Source organism: Triticum aestivum, chromosome 6A (genome assembly GCF_018294505.1).
Source record: "Triticum aestivum cultivar Chinese Spring chromosome 6A, IWGSC CS RefSeq v2.1, whole genome shotgun sequence".
In the NCBI taxonomy this organism is placed as follows: domain Eukaryota; kingdom Viridiplantae; phylum Streptophyta; class Magnoliopsida; order Poales; family Poaceae; genus Triticum; species Triticum aestivum.
The window spans coordinates 441,430,698-441,438,493 of record NC_057809.1 but is presented as its reverse complement, the minus strand read 5'-3'; the positions used below and the strand labels follow the sequence as shown (position 1 = coordinate 441,438,493).

Sequence of the window (7,796 nt, the reverse complement as noted above, 5' to 3'; positions counted from 1 at the left end):
CCTATGGTAACGGACACTTGGAGTTGTATCCCGATCGAAACAACTAGAACTGGATACTTGTGATAAGAAATGGATAGTATGGCTCCGGGATTGCTTTCTCGCTGGGAGTCGAGAAAGGATCTCTGGCCGAGGTTGATAACACTACTACTTTACATTATGTTGATCTGTACTCTTCTAGATGCTTGAAGATGCTAGTCTTCGATAGGCTAGGCTTTCCCCTTCCCTTTTGGCATTCTGCAGTTTAGTCCACAGATACAACCCTTTCCTTTGATACAGATGCATACTTAGTTTAGATCTGATGTAAGTCTTGCGAGTACTTTGGATGAGTACTCACGGTTGCTTTGCTATTTCTTTTTCCCCCATACCCGATTGTTGCGACCAGATGACGGATCACAGGAGCCAGACGACGCCACTAATGACTACTACTACCCGGAGGATGCCTACTACTACGTGAAGACAGCAGACGACTAGGAGTAGTTAGGAGGCTCCCAGGCAGGAGGCCTTGCCTTTTCGATCATCGTTGCTTTTGTGCTAGCCTTCTTAAGGCAATCTTGTCTAACTTATGTCTGTACTCAGATATTGTTGCTTCCACTGACTCTTGTGTATTCGAGCTTATGTATTCGAGCCCTCGAGGCCCCTGGCTTGTAATATAAAGCTTGTATTGTTTTAATTTGTGTCTAGAATTGTGTTGTGATATCTTCCCATGAGTCCTTGATCTTGATTGTACACATTTGCGTGTATGATTAGTGTATGATTGAATCAAGGTCTCACAACTTTCTTGGACGATCTCTTGTCTGTTGGTCTTCAAAGAAGCAGAATTGTGTATCACTCTCCATTGCTGAATCTGAATACATTGCTGCTAGATCTTGCTGCGCTCAGCTTCTTTGGATGAAGCAAACCCTCAAGGACTATGGCATCAACATGAAGCATGTGCCCCTCTATTGCGACAATGAAAGCGTCATCAAGATTGCTCACAATCCAGTTCAACACTCGAAGACGAAGCATATTCAGATTCGCGATCACTTTCTCAAAGATCATATGTTGAAGAAAGATATTGATATCATTCACGTCAACACTGAAAAGCAATTGGCACATATCTTCCCGAAGCCTTTGGATGAGAAAAGGTTTTGAAAGCTGCGGTGTGAGCTAAATTTCTTAGAATCCTCGAATGTCCAGTGAATGGACACACATCCTAACGCTTATGCATATTGGTGACTTAGGTGCACAACACACGAAGTAACGTATATCTTCAATTCATGAAGACTTACCCTCTAAGTGTGAATACATTAATGTGGAATTTGACTTCGGAGCGCCACGATAATTATGTGCCGTGTCTAGGTCTAATATTTCCTATACAGTGGGTAACGCCACCACCAACCTTTCTTGAAGATTTTCACTTGGCGTTATGATTTCATTATCTTCATAGTTGGTTTGTCTTCAACATTGGTTTATCTTCAAGATATATCTTCGCAATGTTGATTTGGTCTTCATTGACACACACACACACACACACACACACACACACACACACACACACACACATATAGTATTACTATTCATCACCCAGGGTGTAGAATAAGTTATTCTTCACCCGAGGTAATCTTACGATCATTTCATAATTAAATTACGTTTGGAATTCAAATAGTTACATTCATATTGATTCACTATGTAAAATTTAACATAAGAAAATAAAAATATAGGTCATAAGACAAGAAAAATTTGTAGTTTATGTGTATTTTAAACTATGTTTTTACGTTTGTAATTTTACATAACATAAAATATTTTTTACGGCGATTATATATTTTCTTACGGTCTCTTTTTGCGTCAGAAATAAGACAAACTTACAAAACGTAAAATTACGGTGCATTAATTTCACGCTATTCGTCACTCTAGGTGAGGAATAATTATTCTTCATCCCCCTCTATTTTACCATCAATGCATCGTAATTTTACGTTCGGTCAGTTTTGTCTTATTTTCGACGCAAAAAGAGACCGTAAGAAAATATATAATTGCCGTAAAAAATATTTTATGTTATGTAAATTACAAATGTAAAAACATAGTCTAAAATACACATAAACTGCAAATTTTCTTGTCTTATGACCTATATTTTTATTTTCTTATGTCAAATTTTACGTACTGAATCAATAGGAATGTAACTATTTGAATTCCAAACGTAATTTAATTATGAAATGATCGTAAGATTACCTCGGGTGAAGAATAACTTATTCTGCACCCTGGATGATGAATAGTAACAATATATATATATATATATATATATATATATATATATATATATATATATATATATATATATATATATATATATACATACATATATATATATATACATATATATATACATACATATACATATATATATATATATACACATATATATATATATATATACATACATATATATATATACATATATATATACATACATATACATATATATATATATATGTATATATATACATGTATATATATACATATATATATATATATGTATATATATATATATCTGGGCTATTCTGTTTTGCGTATTTTGTTACCGTATTTGAACTGACGGTTTGAGGCGATTGTACTGATGAATTCGAAGCGGTTGAACTGATGTTTTCATTTCTATTTAACATATCGTCTTCTTTAGTTAAAAAAATTTTTGCAATTTTTTTATCGAGACAGTGTGTGCAATATATCGTTGGAAAGCTCTTGACAACTATATTTCAAGTATATTGAACATTTTTGCAAAATCATCATGGTTTAAGAGCAGTTTTGAAAAAACTGTTTTTTTAAACCGAAAACATGAATCGTATTTTGAACTTAGTTTTCAAACGGTTTGTCGGAATTGAGTAAATAAGATGGCGTTGAAAAGCTTGTGAAAATCCGCATATTCCACATATCTATTATTTTTTCAAACTTTTTATAATTGAAAAGTAATTTGAAAAATGGTGAAATTCTGGGCGAAACGTGTTTTCGCGTTTTTTTACAAGCGGTTTATCGGATTGACGCAAATGATACGGCGTTGGAAAGCTACGGAAAATACGCAACTTTTTTGTATTGAAATGTTTTTCTAATTCCTTACGGTTTAAAAACGAATTTGAATATGGTCAAAGTTGATCTCGAACGCAATTTTTTTAAAAGTTTGTCGAAATTGGGCAAATAATATACCGTTGGAAAGCTATCGAAAATGCAAAACTTAATCATGTTTAACACTTTCTCAAATTCGCAATCGTTGAAGAGTAATTTAGAATACTGTGAGACCCATCGTGTTATTTTCTCGTCAGAAAAAAAACAGAGTACTTGTAGTGATTTTTTGTGTGTTTGTACTGATCTATTTATTTCACAGAGTAATTTTGAATAGGATGAAGCCTGTCGTATTTTTTTTCGTTCGAAACAAAGTACTCAAACTGATCTCCATATGGATTTGTACTAAGCACGTTTTCATAGATTGGACTTTTACTTTGTTTTTTGGGTAAGGTTTCCTCTTAAAGTTTTAATGGTTTACGGTATCATCGTCGTGTACTTACATAGTTTATATTGTCGAACTGAATGATATTTTTTTTCAAAAAAGAAAATGTTTTGTTTCTTTCTTTTTTTGAACTCAACATTTTTTTATAATGATGTTCTAAACTTCTCTCATTTTACGACTTGTACTTTTACCATTTGAATTTTCATGGGGTTTCTTTTTTGCTTGAACTTTTACAATTTGAATTTCTGCCATTTCTTTTATTCCGAACGGACCACCATTTTTAACTCGTACTGACCAATATTTTTAATTCAAACCATTTTTCCTTTCATCATCTGACAGAAATTGTTTCCACACATATAATACATGTACATGAATCATATTATCCATAGCATCGACCTCAGCACAAAAATCATCGGCCTATTCTTGTACAGCCTATTCTTGTACGGAACTTTTCAAGCACCCACATGAACACAATAATAATTATCAGAAAAATAAAGTGCTTCCGCACATGGGTACAAAAAAACTTCCAGCACACTTGGTCCTGCTCCTTGTCTTCAATATCAGTATCAGTTCAACAGGTAGCGTGTTTTAGTGCTTCCACAGGAGGATTGCATTAAACCAGAAAAAATCATTCTTTGCCATGGATAGAGAGAACAATTCTGAACAAATACAAACTGAATTTTTTGAGTAATAATGATGTAGTCTCATTCAACATTCTGGTGAGCAAACTGCAAACACTTGTATTCTGTAGCGCAGGTGGCTGCTGGTCCCGAGGCTTCATTCACCTAGCATAGAATAACACATCCAGTTCAAGATTAACTATCGATGCAGGCTTTAATAAGCAAGAGCAACAGTACACACATGTACTGTTTGCATGTCTAACCACAAACCAAGACTAACATGTATTGTTTGCTTATAGTCTGGGATGATCTGTCAAAATTTTACAAAGGCACTTAACTACCTTGAGTGCACACATGATTTTTGGGGATTTCCTCAAGATTGTGCACAATAAAAGCACACGGATTTAAAAGAACAGAAAAGTTGAACTGAAAACCAAAATAAATGGCCCCCAGGTTCCCCATATAGCAACTAAGACTTCAGTACAACTACACCTTTTATTGCTGCACTACTACTTAAACAAGGTAAATCAATAGTAAACAACTAAACTAACATACTTGTACTTAATATCTTTGTGCACGTCCATGGCGGCAATGCGCAACCGTCGAGCATGTAGCTCCTGTGCAAGAAGCAAATGCCCTTAGTGGTGGCCACTATCGCAGTTTGCGAGTGGACTCATAGTGGGTTGCGAGTGAACTAGTAACAAAATAAAATAGCTATAAAAATGGAAGAATGGAGTACGTTTGAAGTGGAGAACATTTCTAGTTTGCAACCGTTGTAGAGCCAAAATAAAGACGATATATTAGTAGACTTGCACTAGAACACGTTGCCATCATAGAGTGCAAACAGAACTAGAAGTTAAGGCCAGCTCAAGCAAAAACATGTGACATGCATTCGAGGAGCTCTTTCTCAGAACCAAAGTAGGTCACAACTGATAAGTCCAACACTTTTGTAACTTGTACTACAAAAACAATAAACATTGTCGCCCAACAACATCATTTGAAGTGCTACAGTAGTGTTAAAAAGAATCTTTGAAGTGCTACAATTAGCACCATTTTATCCATCACCTATCCACAACATGAATTTATATCATCTAGTTGCCCAAACCGGGCACTTGAGTTGAGCAAAAATCCCAAAGCACTATAGAAAATTTGCCAAGAACAAGACCAAAGGCATTAAATGTAAAATGACTGGGTTCAACTTGTCAGCAGATACATGTACTTATGTATCTTTTATTGTTGAACGTCCGGATGTCTTTACAAGAATTCCATGGCATTTCTTCAACTGCCATGACCATTTTACATGACCTCAGCTCTGAGGGTCTAGTTTTAGCTCAACTCCGACCAGCCCTCAACTTTTTGCGAAACCAAAAAATGAACGAGACACAAACTTATGTTATAATAAACTTGTTGTTTACCGTTAGTTTGTTTCAGTTTTCAGTGTAACTTGTGTAGTTCTAGATGTAGTTTCGGTTGTATGTCTGTAGTGGTTAAACGTACCTTGCTCAGTTTTGGCGAGTGTTATGGACAGAGTAGGCAGAGAAGGATATCTCACTCGATCTAGTCTTTTGCCAAAAATATTGAAAATACCTGCAGAAAATAAGGTGGAAATATTGTGTTTTTCAGTTTTCTTTCAAACCTGAAATGTTTAAATACACAGAGGTATTTTTAAAACATCATGGGGCAGAAGGAGCACCACAACACACAATGACGTCTTAACAAGAATGTGAACCGTAAGTGTTACTTTTTCCACGCAAAAATAACAAGAACAGAACAACTTGAAGGCCATCTGACAGTATTTACTACTATTGGTTAATCCATCAGGGAAAAGGGTAAATAAATTTACCTTGGATCTTGACAGAAGTAAGACCGATATCTTAAAACAATTCTTCTCGGTAGTAATAAAGAGGCATCTATCTTCCTTTCTTCTTTAAAACTACGGCAGGTAAGCAGTAAATCAGACTTTAAAACTTCAGTCCAAGCTGCAAACTTCGGTCAGTAGTTGAATTAATACTCACAAAAGGCTGAAGAGTAATTGTGGAAGATGAGGGGATGACCTGCGGATCCCATCGGCGAACTGACAAACTCACAAACTGAAAGACTGGTATGCTTCAAACGAACTGATATGCACTATGCTGTTTTTTTTGTCGAACTTACTAGCTCTCAGAGTCGAATTGTTGCAACATCCCTGTGCATCACTTATCATATAATATAAAACCGATAAATTGAGTTGTTCCAATAACACAAATTGAACTTTTCTATGATTATTTTTTAACAGTATATCATATGAAATTTTGGGAGCACAATTTATTTTTTCACTGCATTTTCCCCACAATTTGTTGCAATAAAGCACCATCTTTTTGGGAGCCCAATGGTTTGCAGAATCATGGCAGCTGGGACTAAATTGTACTGCTGTGAATCAAAACTTCAGAGACAACTAAACTATACTGCTATGCAATCAAAATTACAGCTGCAAGAAGGATATGTGATTCCATAAATGTCCCCCAACATGTACTGGGCAGCTTCAGAGTCTGTACTGAAAATGAACTATGGATCAACGGCTAGAGTCGAGAGTAAATCCACACATGGCAGCACATTCAGTTGAAAATAGAAGAGAGCAGCACACAGCAGTAGAAGATGCTCGGAACTCCACACACAAGCGAGACCGGGGTGCTCTTCGTCGAGCTCCGCTGGCCGAGCGGCCGGAAGACCCAAAGTTGAACGGCCAGAGTAGATCAGCCAGGACGGACTGCATAGTTGCACAGGGAGCCGGGTGGGGGGAGGCGCGCCGCGGCCAGGGGTCGGAGGCGCGCCGCGGCCAGGGGTCGGAGGCGCGCGGCGGTCGGGGTAGGAGGCGCGCGACGGCCGGGGTTGGGAGGCGCACGGCGGCCGAAGGAGACAGGCGCATGGCGGCCGGTGGTTGGGGGCGGCGGGCGCGGCGGGCGCGGCGGGCAACAGCGCTTGGTTGGGGCCGGCCGTGGGCGGTGGCGACTGGGCAGGGGAGGGAGGAGGCGGCGCGCCGGTGGGGAGGGAGGAGGCGGCGCTGAAGGAGTTGGGATCGGAAGGGATGTGGGTTCTGGGTCGATGGGTTGTGCGCACCGGGTTCCACTTTTTTCTTTTTGTTTGTTACCGATTCGGGCTGGTGGGCTGGTTCGGGAGATTGCGTCGCGTGGCTCCTATACAGGGCCTGATAGCCTGATAGTAACAGAATATTTCTGTTATTAGTAACAAAATCAGGGGAATCGCTGGCTCTAACAATACACCATGGCTAGTCCTAGGTGATTTCAACGAGGTGCTCCACGCACATGAACACGATGATGTCAGTCACAGAAGCCAGGCACAGATGAATGCGTTCAGGGATACTTTGGATACATGTGGACTATTAGATATAGGTTATACTGGCATTGATTGGACTTTTGAGTGGAAGGTTGCTGGAGGAACATACACTAAGGTTAGACTGGACAGAGGCGTGTCAAATCCCGCCTGGACCATCGCCTTTCCTACAGCAAGGCTGGAACACAAATCTGTGGCAACAAGTGATCACATCCCCCTCTACGTGCAATACGTGCATGAAAATGCATGCAAGCGGGCCCCGTGATCCTTTAAATATGAGATGGCATGGGAAAGGGACTCTGGTCTCCTGCCCCTGGTACAAACTGCATGGTCGAGTGTGCCGGGATATTCGGTCAGCTCGTTAAACGACAAGC

The 7,796-nt window shown here is 38.7% G+C and overlaps 1 long non-coding RNA gene across 1 annotated transcript; it reads right to left on the bottom strand.

Moving 5' to 3' along the window:
* Positions 1–3,987: 3,987 nt before the first annotated feature.
* On the bottom strand, positions 3,988–7,178 carry LOC123127801 (uncharacterized). The gene is made up of 4 exons (XR_006462797.1): positions 6,108–7,178; positions 5,936–6,025; positions 5,590–5,679; positions 3,988–4,257 (listed from the first exon to the last, which is right to left on the bottom strand). It is a non-coding gene; the product is annotated as an uncharacterized lncRNA (long non-coding RNA).
* Positions 7,179–7,796: the final 618 nt, after the last annotated feature.